At 37.6% G+C, this 17,960-nt stretch overlaps 1 protein-coding gene across 1 annotated transcript in view; it reads left to right on the top strand.

Annotated features, from left to right (window-relative positions):
• The window catches only part of Rtl4 (retrotransposon Gag like 4), a 294,576-nt gene that overhangs the window by 130,460 nt on the left and 146,156 nt on the right, over positions 1-17,960 (top strand). Inside the window, exon 2 of the mRNA XM_057759953.1 lies at positions 13,878-13,915. The gene's annotated coding sequence lies outside the window, so the exon portion shown is untranslated. The remainder of the gene's footprint in view (positions 1-13,877; positions 13,916-17,960) is intronic.

Below are 17,960 nucleotides of genomic sequence, written 5' to 3'. Positions count from 1 at the left end.
TTCTTCCTTTTCCACTCTCCCTACTTTCCCCATCCCCATGTTCCCAATCTTGTGAGGCGATCCTCCCTATTTCCCCTTTCCAGGTGGATCTATATAGGTTTTTCTTAGTTTTTGCCTTGTTACCCAGCTTCACTAGGATTGTAAACTATAGGCTCAATATCCTTTGCTTTCCAGCTAGTATCCGCTGAGAAGCATCTGTAAAGCAAAGGACATAGTCAATAAGACAAAAAGGTAGCCTAGTGAATGGGAAAAGATCTTCACCAACCCTAAATCAGACAGAAGACTGATCTCCAAAATATATAAAGAACTCAAGAAATTAGACATCAAAATTCCAAATAACTCAATTACAAAATGGGGTACAGAAATAAACAGAGAATTCTCAACAGAAGAATCTCAAATGGCCAAAAGACACTTAAGAAAATGTTCAACATCCTTAGCCATCAGGAAAATGCAAATAAAAACAACTCTGAGATACTATCTTACACAAGTCAGAATGGCTAAGATCAAAAACACCAAGAATAACTTATGCTGGAGAGGTTGTAGAGTAAGGTGAACACTTCTCCATGGCTGGTAGGAATGCAAACTTGTACAACCACTTTGGAAATCAGTTTGGCGGTTTTTCAGAAAATTGGGAATCAACCTACCTCAGGATCCAGCAAAAACCCTCTTTGGCATATACCCCAAAAAATCTCAATCATACTATAAGGACATTTGTTCAACTATCTTCATAGCAGCATTATTTGTAATAGCCAGAACCTGCTAACAACCTCGATGCCTTTCGACACACGACTGGATAGAGAAGGTGTGGCACATTACACGTTGGAGTACTACTTAGCATAAAAACAAGGACATCTTGAAATTTGCATGCAAATGGATGGAGCTAGAAAAAAATCATCCTGAGTGAGGTAACCCAGACCCAGAAAGATGAGCATGGTATGTACTCACTCGTAAGTGGGCATCTGTTTTCTTAATGAGTTGTGAAGGAACTTAAATATTTCATCACAGATTGTAGTAAAACAGCTCAATCCATCTTCGTGTGTGTAAGAAGGGATGAATATGTACATATAGTGGTTGGTAAGAAAAATATTAATATATACAATATGTTACATAGTTTCTGTGAGCATAGTATTTTTAAAGAGCCATACTGATAAATGTAAACCCCCTTTCAGCAGAGCAAACTGTGCACTCCTTGCTGACTTTCAGTCTGTGACTTACATGTAACTTTTCAAGAACATATCCGCTATGTAAAGAGAGCACCTTTGCTCTTCCTACTGAACTTATGAAAGCTTCTGTCCAAGGAATTCCTTAAAGCAACACGGACAGATTGGAGAGAACCAAAGGACAAGCCATTGTCAGGTCTTTAATCTTTTTCTTAGGGGTCTTGTTCTCTGTAATTCAAAGATAATGTCAGAGATGACCATTATGATCTATGTGAACGAAATGGCTGGAGAGATAGGTGTGACAAACTAGGCCTTCTGTTAGGAGATCTTTCATCTTCATTTCTATGGCTGGCTGAGTCAGATAGGGATCTCCATTATCCACCTTGACTTTCTAGCTACATAGCCAGTTCAGAAAACTAGATTTACTACTACACACATGTTCCTTGTATATTAATTTTTCCTTCTGTATAGTTTTGCCCTTTAGCTGCCAACTCCCCTGAAGGCAATATCCATTATCCATTTGTATTTTTAAAGGTTTCATAATTTTTTAGTGAGCTATTGCAAAGATATAATTACCTGCTATCTTTATCTCCTGGAAGCTATTTGTTGATGCCTGAATCTAAGAATGATTTCCCAAGCCATCATCTAAACATTAGGCCCTCTGTAAGAATCATGCCTACTTTGGGGCAAATTAAAAGGAATGGTTCTGGATCAAAATCAGTTCCTTCTCTGTCACTGCAAGAAATCTAAGTAAAATCATAAAAGTTTCCAGTTTATAGTATTTTCTGAGGAAATTACTGTTGTGACACCTTCACTGTTTAAAAGATAGAGTTGTTCTTCTTATTATGTGCTTTTTGGGAGCCCACCACCCAGCTCCCAAATAATTATACAGATTTATTCTTACTTGAATACCCAGCCTTAACTTTGCTTATTTCTAGCCAGCCTTTCTTAAATTATCCCATCTACCTTTTGCCTCCGGGATTTTAGCTTTCTTTATTCTGTATCTCTTTCTTTCCTTCTTACTCTATGGCTGACTATGTTGCTGGGTAGCTGACACATGGTGTCATCCTCTTCTCCTTTTCTTGCTCCTCCCCTTCTTCTTTCCTATTTATTTTTTCTGCCTGGCAGCCCCACCTATTCCTCTCCTGCCTAGCTATCTTGAACAACCTAAAAGTTTTCCTGTCCCTAAGATTTAAGTACATGGTTCTTGATTGCCTAGTGTCAAGAACTGATTGGCAGAACTAACTGGGCAAATAGCAGGTATTAATGCTCAGTTGCTGTGTTTTAAATAAAACAATATTTATTTGAACAAACTGTTCATTGTAAATATAACATTTTTGAAAGGATTTCTTCACCTTTGAATGATTTATGACCACTTTGAGAAGCTGATAAATAATATTGATTCTCTTCCCCATATATATCACTCATAAGTGTATATGAAATATACATTATATTTATATATTTATATAAAATATATGTATTATATGCACTTATGAATGATACACCTATCTAATAAATCCCCATCTAATTGAATCCTAAACTAAAATGATCAAGTGCTGTAGCTTAAGGAGCCTTGGAAGACACAATACAAGCAGAGATATCAGAGATGATGGCAGTGTATTAGATATTTTCAACTTTTCTTAGGAATACACAATAATTCAATTATTTATTTGCCAATATCTTTCTTTATCTGTCATGTATTTAAATATATTGACAGCTATGAATGCCAAGGTTTTGAATTAGTCTGAATTTTTCAATAACATGTAGTGTGTTCTTTTTCTCTTTAATTTTTTGAGATTATAATATGGTTACACAATTTTCCCTTTTTCTTCCTTCCCTCCAAACCCTCAGACACCCTTCCTTGTTCTCTCTCAAATATTTAATTGTTACATATAAGATTTTATTTGTTTGCTTGTTTTTATTCTTTTGTTTTTGTTTTTTTTTAATTTTTATTGCTTTATCAATAATACCATTCGAAATTTCTACTTCCTCCCCTCCTCCCATTTCCCTTTTGTCTGCCCACTCCCCTTTCCCCCTCCCCCTCCAGTCCTAAGAGAGGGCAGGGTACCCTGCCCTGTGGGAAGTCCAAGACCCTCCCCCCTCCATGCAGGCCTAGGAAGGTGTGCATCCAACCAGACTAGGATCCCCAAAAAGCCAGTAAACGCAATAGAAACAAATCCCAGTGCCATTATCATTGGCTTCTCAGCCAGGCCCCATTGTCAACCACATTCAGAGAGTCCGGTTTGATCCCATGCTTGTTCAGTCCCAGTCCAGCTGACCTTGGTGAGCTCCCATTAGCTCAGGTACACTGTCTCAGTGGGTGGACCAACCCTTCGTGGTCCTTACTTCCTTGCTCATCTTCTCCCTCCTTATGCTCTTCAACTGGACCTTGGGAGCTCAGTTCAGTACTCCGATGTGAGTCTCTGTCTCTATCTCCATCCATCACAGGATGAAGTTTCTATGGTGATATTCAAGATATTCATCAGTATGACTATGGGACAAGGCCAGTTTAGACACCCTCTCCTCTTCTGTCCAAGGACCTAGTTGGGGACATCCCTGTGGACACCTGGGAACCCCTCTAGAGCCAAGACTCTTGCCAACCCTAAAATGGCTCCCTTAATTAAGATATCTTCTTCCCTACTCCCATATTCGCCCTTCCTCCATCTCAACCATCCGACTCTCCCAAGCTCTCCCCAATTCTCCCCTTCTCCCTTCTCTCTCCCCCTCTCTCTTTCCCCCAACACCACACCTCCCCCATGCTCCCAACTTTTGCCCAGCGATCTTGTCTGCTTCCAAGTTCCAATTTTTTGAGATGGGGTTTCTTTGTAGATTAGAAGCCTGTCCTGGAACTACTAGCTCTTGTAGACCAGTCTGGTCTCGAACTCACAGAGATACACTTGCCTCTGCCTCCTGAGTGCTGGAATTAAAGGTATGAACCACCACCATGTGGTGCATATAAGATTTTATATACATAAAATCTTATATATAAGTACATCCTGCTCAGTCTATATGATGTTACTTGGATATATGCTTTTGGGATGACTATCTGGTAATAGATCATCAGTTGGTGTGCTATATTCTTCTTTGGGGAAGACTATTTATCTTGTTCTCAGCATTTCTTAGTTGTTTGTAGTTACTTTGTTTATGGTTAAGGCTTTATGAGCATTCCTCTGTCAGCATTTAGGATGTCTGTTGCTGTCATTCTTGTTCAAATCATGTTTAGGCAGTCATGTTGGTGAGACTCCTTGGAGCAGCTTCTGATATTTCTAAGATATACACTGTCACAGCAAATTTGCAGTTCCTCTGGCTCTTAGAGTTTTTCTATCTGCTTTTTGTAATGATCCTTGAGCCTTTGGTACAGTAGTTACATTGTAGATATATTAGTTGGGACTGGACTCCACAACTCTGTGTTTTGATTGGTTATTGTTTTCAGTGATGCTCTCCATATGTTGTAAAGATAAGGTTCCATGATGAGGGATGAGGACTATACTTACCTGTGATAGGAATAAGGACATATGTTTATTTAGAGTGTAGTTAAGGATTGTGCTGGTCTAATAGAAAATTGGTTGTTGTAGGTTCCTCTCCAAGATCCATGACTTCACTAGCTCAGGGGAACTGCCTCAGTTTCCAGTACTAAGCATGACTTTCCTCTTGTTGATCAGGTCTTGAATCTAATTAGAGAGCTTTTGGGTGCCTTCATGGTGTTCATACCATAACTACATGCTTAGGTTTGTTTATCATGCCATGACGGTCATTGCTATAAGTCATTTTGTAAATATATAGAGATAGATAGATAGATAGATAGATGATAGACAGACAGACAGACAGACAGACAGACAGACAGACAGACAGACAGATAGATAGATAGATAGATAGATAGATAGATAGATAGATAGATAGATAGAGTTTAAATGAAAAATTTCCATCTTGGTTGCTAATGCTCCCTCCAAGAGCAATAGACCATCTGCCATAAAAGCCTTCACATCAAGTGTGAGAAGTCCTCATTTGAGTTGTTCGTCCAAAAGTCTCACAAAATATTATAAATCACTGCTATTTCTTTCTAAACCTCTGCTTCTATATATACAGCAGGTCCATTCCCTACTGTTGAAGACACCATGCACTTTCAGACACAGGATCTAGAGGTCCTCCAGACTGGTTCTGACCTGAAAGATTCCTCCCTGAGGACTAGCTTTCATGATGCTACAAGATGCCATAAAAGCATCTGAAAGAGGAAAGTAATCAACAGTTCAGCCTAGCCTGTGTCTTTTGATTTGAGAATTGAGGCAATCATTATTTAAAGTTATCGTTAATGAAAGGTGTATATTGAGTTCAGTCATTGCATTGTTTAGTTTTGATACTGTTTGTGTTCTTGGTAGTCCTTTGTGTTTTAAGCATTATGGCTTCTTTTTCTTTCCTTTTCTGCAGGTATTTGCTCTACTCATTGCTCTCTTTAGATAAAAGTATTGATTCACATATTTTATGTAGAATTTGGATACTGCATATAAATTTGTAGAATGTTTATATTTTGACAAGTTTTTTTAACCTTCTAAAACTGTGGCAGATGGTTTTACTGGGTATATTTAGTCTAGGTTGACCATCATAGTCTTTCAGAATTTGGAATGCATTGCCCTAGGCTCTTCTTGCTTTCCAAGTTTCCAATGGGAAATCAGTTCTTATCCTTGAGTTTACCTTTATATACGACTTGTGATTTTTCTCTCACGGTTACAATACGCATTTTGTTGTTGTTGTTCTGTGTACTTAGTGCTTTACCAATAATATGCCACAGGTATTTCCTATTCTGATCTTGTTTACTTGGTGTTCCATATGCTTCTTGTATCTGTATGAATATGTCCTTCCTAAGTTTGGGGACTTTTCCTTCTATGATCTTGTTGGAGACATGGTCTACATCATTGATGTGAGATTTTTCTCTCTTATCTATGCCTATAACTTGAAGGTTTGGACTTTTCATGATCTCTCACATTTTCTATATGTTCTTTTCCTATGTTTTAAATTTTATTTCATATTCTTTGCTTATTTGGTTTTGATCCTCTACTTCAAATCCTGATGTCTATCTTCTGCTTGATTCATTCTACTTACAATGATTTCCTTTGAGTTTTCTAATTGGGTTATTGGGCTTTGATTCTCTTTTCACTTCAGTTTAAATCATTTTAAATGTTTCTCTTTATTGAAGTTAATTTTAGACTTTTTAATTGTTGTTGTCATTTCCATAAGCCTTATGTTTGTGTTTTATTGGGCAATGCTCACGCAGGTCTTTAACTCTCTTTAAGTTCTTTCTCCTTAAGTTCATTGAACTGTTTCTTCACATCTTCTTAATTTATTTTAATTCTTTGATGTACTTTATAATTGCTCTTTTAAATTCTGTGTTCTGGAATTCTTCTAGGTAATTCTAATGGAAAATCAACTGGTAGGTTTTCAGGTTGGAGATATTATCTTGATTTCTCCTGTTTGTATTTTTGTGACGAGCTCTGGGCATGTAGACTACTTTTGTTATTTCTGTGTCTGATATGCAAGTTGGGGAGAAAGAATGTGTGGGTTAGATTGTGTATGTCTCAGATGGAGAGAGGGGAATGGGTTGATTTGCAGGATATGTATCCTGGTCCTTGCCTGGAGTTTGGGGATAGATGTGGGGGATGAGAATTGTGTGTGGATGAAAGGACCAAGTGGAGTCACTCAGCTAGACCCTAGAGAAGGATGTGCAGGATCTGCCTGGGTGGAGACGTTAGATATGCCTTGGGATGGGCCTGTGGGTCTGGGTCTGGAGCAGACAGGGCAGTTACTGTGGGAAGACTGGAGGTTGAATGTGGTGTAGACAGGGTTGGCCCGACTAGGCCAGAACACTGGGTATGGAATCCAGGCTTGATTCTGGGGACACTGGGGAGAATGTTTTAGTTAGTGCAGGATCTGTACTCATCTGGCTAAGCACTGGAGAAAGCAGCATGTTCATTTAAAAATTTCAGTTTTTTAAAAAGGCAACTCAAAGAGTTGCTTTTCTTATTAGTGTGATAAAATAAGTACACACATCAAAAAAAAGCAAGAGAGAAACTCTCTAATACGGTGGGGAAGGCACGGCAGTACTCATGGCTGTTTGCAGCTGTGGAAGGATGAACAAAAAGCTGCTTGTGTAAATCATGGCAAGTCAGAAAGCAGTGAATTTGGGCTAGAACCAGGTTGGGCTATAAATCACAAGACCTGCTCCCTATATCTCACTCCCTCCATTAAGATCCTATGTACTAGGTGGTCCTACAATATCCTAAAACATTGCCCTCAGCTGAGGACCAAGTTTTCAAACAGATAAACCTATAAGGAATTTTACACTTCCAACCTTAACCTGTTTAGGAAGTCATTTATTTCATTAGCAATTAGCAACCTGAATCCCTGATCTTCGCTTTGCAAATGCTTCAGTTTATTGAATATTTTAATAGTCCCACCATACTGAGCCAGCTAAGGATAAGGAAGATGAAGCTCTGACCAAAAAGGCCATTGTTTCTCTAACATAATCAGATATTGCTGCAAAGAAATTTTCTTGTAAATTCAACTTTTATAACACTTCTGCCTCCTAAGACTTAGAATGTTGAATCATAGTGTAGTGTAGCCAACAGCCTCTCGATTAGAGGCCATTTGGATGCATCATAAGAGCCACTTATTCCACAAAGATAGCTTTCTTTCTTCTAAGTGTATCAAAGTTTATTTGTTCCTTACATAGACTTCAGAGTAAACATCTCCAGAGAAGTGCTGACATGTTCTTTCATCTCCCTTTTCATAGTCTTTTGTTCTTAATTGATCTTGTTGCCTTGCCCATCCTTTTAACATCTTCCTTCTCTCAGGCCTCCAGAGCACTACTGCTTTTGGTTGTAGTCACAAGCTGCCTTTCTTCATTCCTCCTTGAAGTGTATACACGCCACTCTTCCCTCTTCAGTCCATGCTCTCAAGTGGCTTCAGTAAGTCTCATTCTGCAAAGGCCCATTCCAGTTATTTCTCTCACTTCCCTTGCTGTCAACTGCCTATTTGCACGAATCAGAGGCCACAGACAACCCTATACATGAGACCGGACAGGATCCCACACAAGGGACATCTTATCTGTTCTCTGTGTCATTATCCAAGTACAAACCTCATAGAAATCTTTTGTGCTGATAGTTTCTATGTATTGTGGCCAATTATTTTCATACATAGCTGATGGGAGGGATTCCAGAGAAAATGATCATAATGGATATTTCCCATTTGTATTTTCATTATCTATTATGCCAGGTTCATCATACACCTGAGAACAGCTCATTAAATTAGTATATATTTTTTTTCTTTTGGAATCACTGTGTAATTTGGATAGAATGTATACTGCGTGAAGTTTCCTTCCCCAATATTTCAATTCCAAATTTTATTTATTTATTTATTTATTAAAGATTTCTGCCTCCTCCCCGCCATTGCCTCCCATTTCTCTCTCCCTCCCCCAATCAAGTCCCCCTCCCTCATTAGCCCGAAGAGCAGTCAGGGTTCCCTGCCCTGTGGGAAGTCCAAGGACCTCCCACCTCCTTCCAGGTCTAGTAAGGTGAGCATTCAAACTGCCTAGGCTCCCACAAAGCCAGTACGTGCAGTAGGATCAAAACCCAGTGCCATTGTTCTTGACTTCTCAGCAGTCCTTATTGTCCACTATGTTCAGCGAGTCCGGTTTTATCCCATGCTTTTTCAGACCCAGTCCAGCTGGCCTTGGTGAGTTCCCGATAGATCATTACCATTGTCTCAGTATGTGGGTGCACCCCTCGTGGTCCTGAGTTCCTTGCTCGTGCTCTCTCTCCTTCTGCTCCTGATTTGGACCTTGAGATTTTAGTCTGGTGCTCCAATGTGGGTCTCTGTCTCTGTCTGCTTTCATCGCCTGATGAAGGTTAATATCCAGGAGGATGACTATATGTTTTTCTTTGGGTTCACCTTCTTATTTAGCTTCTCTAGGATCACGAATTACAGGCTCAATGAGTTTATTTATGGCTAGAAACCAATTATGAGTGAGTACAGTCATGTTGTTGAAATATAGTAATAAAAATATTGTTGAAATATATTCATTGATAACTGAGATTAGTGCTGACTCCCTATCTCCTTCATTTTCCTCTACAACATTGCAGCCTGGAGAAAGGATGCAAAGGGCTTTCAGTAAAGTTAAGATTTCATGAGGAGCACAGACTAAGATTTCATGAGCAGCAGGGGCCAAGGCCTACCTTACAGTACATGAAATCTCCTTTTATTACATCTGGCCCTTACTTGCTCTTTATCCAGTCTCATCTCTCATCATTCCACATGTGTCCCCAAACTTCAGTCATATTGAAGGATCTGAATTCAATCAATTCACATACTATTTTGCTTTTCTTATAATTTCTCAGTTCTTCTCATTAGTCCATTTTCTCTTTATAATATTAATTATTATGGTGTGTGTGTTTGTGTGTGTATGTGTGTTTAAGCTTTGTGTCTGCTCTAAAATCCCCACAGTATTCCAGGAACTATGGAGAATCAAGTCCTTTTTATGTGGTTAACATACCATAATTTGATCACTTCTTTAAAGTCACTGAGATATTAAACACAGACACACAGATACACATGTGCACGTGCGTGCGCATGCGCACGCACACACACACTTCTGCTTCTTAGAAACTCAGGAAGTGGTTATTCTCAGTCACAGTTCAAAACAGGATTTCCCTGTTTATTTTCCTTTTCTGAGTTTATCCCTTATGCAAATCCATTTTTGTTTTTATTTCTCTTTCATGGCTTTTTCTCTCCTTAAGATATTCTTAGTTTCAAAGGATGGGGAACAGTGAACATGGAAAAACTGTGTCCTGTTTATCTCTTCATATATCAAGGACAAATGTTTTTCTCTGCCTTCCACTAAAGTTTGTCTAATCTGCTACCATGTACTGGAATAGAAGGTAATTTTATTCATTTTACCTACTTCTGTTTTCTTCCTTAAATCCCTAGTAAAACTATAGTATAGTTTTCTGACCATAATATAGTTGCTGTTTTCTAGATCTCTTTCTCAGAGAATATCTATCAAAATTTTTATGACACAATATGTATGTTAATTTATGCTGGATTTCTCACGAGGCTTTATGAATTGAATTAATAGAAGTATAGCACAGAAAAGTGTATTGGATGTTTTGGGACACACTTATCAGGACAGTGCCAGCTCTAACTGTAGATCTTTTCATATATGCTATTTATTGAGAACTAATTTAGACAAGTGGTATTTTGAGTACAGACAGTCTGAGACCTAGTCAAGCCTGTATTTAAAAAATGTTTTAAAAGGAATAGATGCTGACACACATGGTCATACTTATTCATTGATTGGTTAGCTTGATGGTTCTAATGACATGATAGCAGTGTAATTATATGGGATTAAAATGCCAATGTCCCAGATTTACCATTAATTCCTGAATTCATCACTTAGAAATCATTTCTCCTGTCTGGGCAGCAATTGACCTGAATATTGAGCATTAATTATAACCTCAGAATATTTATGTTTGGTTTGCCTCATAGGTATTGCATGTCTTTTATGCATTAGATACTGACAGTGTTGCTTTCTATACCTTATTTGATCTACTAGATCAAAGGAAATATAGCATGGAAAAGTTCTAACATACAGTAAATATCCATAAAGATAAGAGAGGGAGATGTAACATGAGGGCCTGATTGTTGGGGTTTCTGTCCTGCCCAGTTCACACAGCTGTTTAGGTCCCAAAGAAATCACACAGAGAGTCTGCATTAGTTATAAACTAATTGGCCTATTAGCTCAGGCTTCTTATTAGCTCTTATAACTTATATTAACCCATTACTCTTATCTATGTTAGCCACATAGTTCAGTACCTTTTTCAGCAGGGCAGGTCACATCCTGCTTCTTCTGTGTCTGGGAAGGACTTGGAAGGAATTGTCTTCCTCCTTCCCAGAATTCTCCTGTTCTCATTGCCCCGCCTCTACTTCCTGTCTAGTTGTCCCACCTATACTTCCTGCCTGGCTACTGGTCAGTCGATTTTTATTTAAAACATAATTGACAGAATGCAGAATTGTCCCACAGTGGGGAAAAAAGAAGAAAATAACGAAAAAAAGAAACTCAGAGGTGGAGGGAGAAGGAGGAGAGAAAACAGAGAGAGGGGGAGCAAGAAGGAATGAGACTGAAGAATGATAATAGAGCCTTAAAGTCTTAGGGGCTCAGTCTTCCTCTGACTTTTCAATGTTATTAACCAGTCCTTCTATTTTCCTTGTCTTACTATTTATAGAAAGTTTTCTTCAGGGTCTGTATCTAAATTTCTTATTTCCTAGGAAACTTTTGGGAAGAAGAATGTGTAGTCTGATATTTAATGATATTTTTAAAAACTAATCATATTTATTTATTGAGACTACAGTCACATCATTTCCTCTTTCATTTTTCCCTTCCTCAAAACTCTCCCATATACCCCTTCTTGCCCCTTTTCAAATTCACAGCCTCTTTTTTTTTTCAATATGTGTTGTTCCATGCATATATGTTTAGCTCAGGTTTCCTCAAACCTATACAAAATACTACAGGAAACTAAGGAATTCTAAGAGTGGTAGAAAGAGTCTTCCTCAGGAAAGAACGCACCAACAAGTTATCCAATGTAAATTGCTTAGTACTTTTTGACTACACCCTCTCCTGACTCGAATGAACCAAGTAATCATAAACAGACAGCTATCATCTTTAAAGGAGAAATGAGATTCTTCAGGGAACCCAACTTTGTGCTCAAACCCAGAAACACTTGTGTCTTGACTCAAATGCAGGAGGGCAAAGTTAGAGGAAGATTTTGAATTAGGTTTTACTCAAACTAACATGCTGGATTAAACAACCTACTGTAAAACATAGTAGCCAATGCCCATGTGCCTGTCTTCTTCTTGAGTTGTATAAGGGAATGCTAGCTGTCTTTCCATCAGCGAGTTCCTAAGGCTCTTTGTGCCTTTCTCCTTTTTCAGCCTGCTCTTGCCAACCACAAGTCATTCATGATAGGTTACTCATGCTGGCATTTTTATTTTAACTGTTACTTTAGGGAGTTGGTTCCTTTATTTCTTTGAACTAGGCATTCCAGCTGAGAAACTGTGGTATACTGATGTGCTCTGAGCTAGTTATGGATTTCCCGAGCTATTGATCTTTCTAGGTGGTCTGGTAGCTACTGGGGCAGCTAGAGTCCATGAATAGTCTTTGCTTCTGGCCATGAGTAAACTTACAACTTGACTGCAGTGTGTCATAAAAACATTATTGTTTCCCATCTGCCCTGTCCTAGGAAAGTCAGGAAGTACTGTGTTAAGAACACTAGTTATCAAATGTCTTTTAACTCTAGAGCTATGACATATACATCAAGTTAAAAGTGAATCTTTTGTGTGGATACCAGTGAACTATATCATGATGAATGATTATGAGGATTTTACATATATTTACCATGATTTCATTTTCAAAGTGTATCTCCTTTGAGTAAAATGACAGCCAAATTCTCAGCCTTGATGTCCTTTTGCCAACCTTTAAGTATGTTAGAAAGCACAGCTGAGAAACCACTGTGTTAAAAAAAAAGAATTGAAACCCCGTTTTTTTCATCTTCAGCTCTGTAGTCTGCAATAGCTCATCTCTGAAGACACAGCCTTCAGTGACTCTGCACTAGGGTAGCAAGCTTGCCTTTCAGATCTCCCCGTGTGACTGACTTAGTTTTCTTGACACAGTGTTATCTGTCACTATTGCTGGCATTAAGTTTCATGGTAATTTCAGCCTGATTTTCCTTCTTCAACATGTTGAAAACTCACCTAGCATCAATATGAAAAATATTAATAAAAAATTCTTTTCAATCCCCATGGTGTTTATATGTGTATATATTGCACCAGGTAAAATTCTTTATGATTTCAATGGATATAAAATAAAAAAAAACTTACCCCTATCATTTGTCTTATATCTATCTCCCTAGGTAAAACAATTGCTTATTATTTGGTATTTTGTATATATACTTCCAGAGAAATCTTTGTATACATAATTATTTGTATATAATATGCCAGAGTACTTTATTTCTTTTTTCATATATATATATATATATATATATATATATATATATAAAATTTGTTTTTACCATCCCAACCAAAGTTTCCCTTCCTTCCTCTCCTCCCAGTATCCCTTATCATCCATTCCTCCTCCTGTTTCTCTTCAGATACAGCCAGGCCTCCCAGTGATATCAGTGAGCCATTCTATATCAAGTGGTAGTGAAACTAGGCACCTCCCCATGTATTAAGGCTGAACAAGACAATCCAGTATGAAGAATGGGGTACCAAAAACAGGTGACAGAATCCACTGTTAGGAGTCCTACAAGAACACCAAGTTGTACACTTGCAACATATATATGCAGAGAACTTAGGTCAGCCCCATACAGACTCCCTGGTTATTGGTCCAGTCTCTGTGAGCCCCTATGAGCATGGGTTAGTTGGTTCTGTGGGTGTTCTTGTGGTAACCTTGACCCAACTGGCTCCTACAATCCTTCCTCCCCCTATTCCACAGGGTTCCCTGAGCTCTGCCTAAAGTTTTACTGTGGGTCTCTGCTTCCACTGATCTGTTACCTTCAGTTGCTGGGTGAAGCCTCTCTGATTACAGTTGGGTTAGGCACAAATTTATGAAAATATCAGAATACCATTGGAAAACTTTTATTACCTATTTGCCTTTTGTGTTTGTTTCTATCCTAGATCTCTGAAGTATCCTGTCTCTGGGTCCTGGCCCTCAGGTGAGTTACCTCTCAGTATATGAGTCTCCAGGAGGGCAGTCATTAGTGGGTCACTCCCACAATTTCGGTACCATCTTTACAGCAGTACATCTTCTAGGCAGGGCAAAATAGTAAGCCGAAGGGTTTGTGGCTGGGTTGGTGTCCCAGTCACTCCCCTGGAAGTCTCTCCTGGTTACAGGAGATAGCTGGCTTAGTTTCCAGAGCCCCTATTACTAGGAGTCTTAGCAAGGATCACCATCCTAGATCCCTAGGTGTTTCCATTGTTCTAGGTTTCTAGCTCATCTCAGAGATGTCCCTAGATTTCAGTTGTCTCTCTGAGTACTCTCTCCGTCCATCCTTCCCCCACTTTATCCTTTCTGTTTCCATTCCTATCCTCCCCCCATCCACTAGCAATGCCCATTCTATTCGCCTTCACAGTGGGAACCATGTATCTCCCACTTGAGCCCTCCTTGTTATTTAGCTTGTAGCACGGTTACCCTTTATTTTATATATAATACCCACTTATGAGTGAGTAAATACCATGTTTGTCTTTCTGAGTCTGGCTTACCTCACTCAGGATGTTTTTTTCTAGTTCCATCCATTTGTCTATAAATTTCATGATGTCATTGTTTTTAACAGCTGAGTTATATTCCATTTTGTAAATGTACCACATTTTCTTTAGCCATTCCTCGATTAAGGGGCATCTAGGTTGTTTCCAAACACTGACTATTATGAGTAAATCTAGAACTAACATAGCAGAGTAAGTGTCCTTCCATGTAGTTTTGTAGTTTCCTCATTTTACTTAATAATGTATCTTGGTTCTGAATTCATGTGATCAATCACCTAGCATTCTCCATCAAGCTGTATAACTGCGGCATGGTATCCTATAGAGTAATAATACCATATTTATTTAATTTCTCTCCTAGTGATAACATTTATGTTCCTTTCAGTTATTTGAATAGTTAAAGAATTGATACTATTTAAATGTTCAATTATAAGTCAACTACATTTTATGATGTGGTATGAAAAATGGTATAAGAACGTATTAAGTGTAGTTGTAAAATATTTGCTCTGCATTTTCACAGGAAAGGCAGTTTACAAATTACTTTGAACAGTTTGAGCCTTAATGGAAAGGAAATAAAAGCCTGTACACTTACAACATGTCTGAAAGGATGTGCACTGAACTGTTAAACTGTCGTCAAAGGTTCTCCCTAGGTAGTTGGATGATGATATTTTACTTTTTATCCACTTTGCTTATGTGTGTTTTTTAATCTCTCAGCATTAAATGTACACTGTGGCGAGTAGTTAGAAAAACAATAAAATAAAGGGTAAGTTTTTAAAAGCAGTGCCCTTCCTGTGTCAATATAGCCGCACTACTGTCCCAGCAGTTCTGATGTTACTACGACAGGTGACAGAGATCAAAGTCATAGACGGTGCACCTAAGCATGCCACTATGTGAGCCTCTAGTCTAGACAAACAGATTGGGGGAACATTGTGTATCAGAGAGGCTGGAGACCAGTGAGGGACTTCAGATTAATAACCTTTTGCAATTTCCACAAATGATGCTGAGTAGAACTGCATCAAAGGACGCATTGCTAAGTATGTATATGTATGTGTGTATGTATATGCATGTATGTATATAAAAATCGTGCATGCCCTGATGGTGCTTGCTAAGGCAGGAGTAAGTTCTTTTACGTTAGTTTGGCTAGTTCGTCATGCACCAAAGTGAATTGGTGAATGACTCATGCCATGGGCCCTGGATAAGACATGTGTAGATTCAGATTTTATTTCTGTCTCCTGCTGAAAATTTGCTAAGGTAAGTCACTTCACTCTTTCAAACCTTAATTTTCTGATCTGCAAAATAGGAATTATAGTAACACCTACTTCATTTTTATAGTGCTATGAAAAAAATACCTAAAATAATAGAAATCCTGTATAGTACATGCTTGAAAAACTCATGTTAAATTGTCAATGCTAATAGAACAAACTGTATCACAGCTTTATGGACATAGTTTATTAATGGTCATAAAAATATCATGTGTGTGAGTTGTTTATTTAAAGATCACTGTTATGAGGTGTCAGAAATGTTTATAGTATATAGAAGAACTCAAGCAGGTGTCTGAATTTCCAAATAGAAGAAAGGACAAAGCTGCAGAATACTAGAATATTTATTGGCTTTGGATTTAAGATGACAAGAATTTAAGTACCTGACTTTGGCATATATATTTTATAAGGTTGGTTAAATATCTCTATAATAGTAGATATAGTTTTCCTAATCTGAATAATGTGGGTAATGACACAAGGTATTTCATAGAATTGTTAATATTAAAATAAAATGAAATAATTTAAATCAATTGCTTATTGCCCAACATCTAGTTAGTGCTCAGTTCGTTTACTGAAAAACTATTGGTTGAGCATATACAATTATTCGATCTTGTGCTTGGTGATAAGCGTACATTGACAGATGAAACATTTATCTTGCTCTTATGTAGCTTGATTTTTCAACCAATGAAACGCAGAACTACCTCTGTTTAAAAGGTACACTTTCCTATCTGTATTTTTACTGTCTATACATATTTATTAAAATTATGAATATATTCATTTAAATGTATAATTGAAGTTAAAAACCTCTGGGTGAAAATATTTGAGTTGCTTCTGAGTGTCATCTAAAGGATCAAGAAGGACTCTTTTTCCTATGGAATGAAGTTCAGAGGCACTATTCACCATTGTTATCATCTTCCACATTATTTTCCTATGGTGTCATCTTTTCATGCATCCTAGTGTTTGTGTTAAATACTGTAGGGCACTGTCAACCATCTTAGGGTCCTTTGAGACCATTTCCTTAGAATCACTTAAATATTATTTTTGTATATAATATAGTATATATGTTCACTTCAATTTGCAAAGAAGATAGAATTTTCTGAGATTGTAAATTGCACTATACCAAAGTCTATTATTAATAAGTTCATTCAGAGCTAAACAATTATGTATTGACATTTAAAATATTATCTATTCTTCATAAATTCTCCACAGCTTGATTTGTATAGGACTGTTTAAGTGATATCTGGAGAAATGGCTTAGGGTTTTGAACAAACTTGGAATGTATTATTATTTTTACATTTTAATGACCAAATATAGGCATTGTTTGACTTTATGTTCACTAAGTATGTAATATGTTATTGGTTTTATCTTGTATTTGGATATAACAGTTCTTATATTACTATCATGTAACATTAAGTATTTTTACACTAATATCTACTATCAGCTAGTTATTATCCCTCAGTGTTGCATTAATCTTAGCAGATGCTAATGCAGACTTCTTTCCTTTTAAACTCAAGTGTGATTGTGTGAATAGGTGCAGAGGTCTAAATCTTCATGGTGAAGGAAACAGACCTTGCAAAGACTAATATCCATGCAAGGCTGCCAAATGATTAAGAACACGGCTTGAGTCATTTTTCTTTTCTTTTCTTTTTTTTTTTTTGTGGTTCTCAAGTTCCCACCAACACATCAGGGATCTTCAGAGCGAAAGGTGTTCAGAATGGCAGAGAATTCATTTGGAAGTGTGGAAAACTAAGTTCTCCATACCATCAGCTACATACTGCCTGTTTATGGCAATATGGTAGACCAGGAGAACTGCTCAAGAATTTGATTCTTTGAAAAAATATTCATAAACAGCAGAATAAATAGACTATCTATAGAATTGTAGCTTTATTATTGATTTATTTGTATAAAGGAACTTGTGATATAAAAGTCCAAGAACATGTTTTCTGGTCAAGGAGATTTGGAGAAACACATTTTGTGTCTTCTGGGGATGTAAAAACAAACAAAAGGTACGCAGCAATCCTACATCAGATAGAGCAAGGTGATGATTCTATTTCTGGGAATATCATCATATAGCTATGCATATAGTACTAGGTGCTACAGGATAGTAACTGTGAAGCAGGCAATACGTTCTGACTCACCCATTAAACTCCTATTTCCTCTTGCCACCTTTCCTTGTGCTTCCTTTATCCAATATTAGTCCTCTATATTTCTTTCTCTGTATTTCCTGTTTTCATGTTGATAT

This window comes from Chionomys nivalis, chromosome X (assembly GCF_950005125.1).
Source record: "Chionomys nivalis chromosome X, mChiNiv1.1, whole genome shotgun sequence".
Taxonomy (NCBI): domain Eukaryota; kingdom Metazoa; phylum Chordata; class Mammalia; order Rodentia; family Cricetidae; genus Chionomys; species Chionomys nivalis.
The sequence above is the reverse complement of the archived record's forward strand: the minus strand, read 5'-3'. Positions and strand labels throughout refer to the sequence as shown.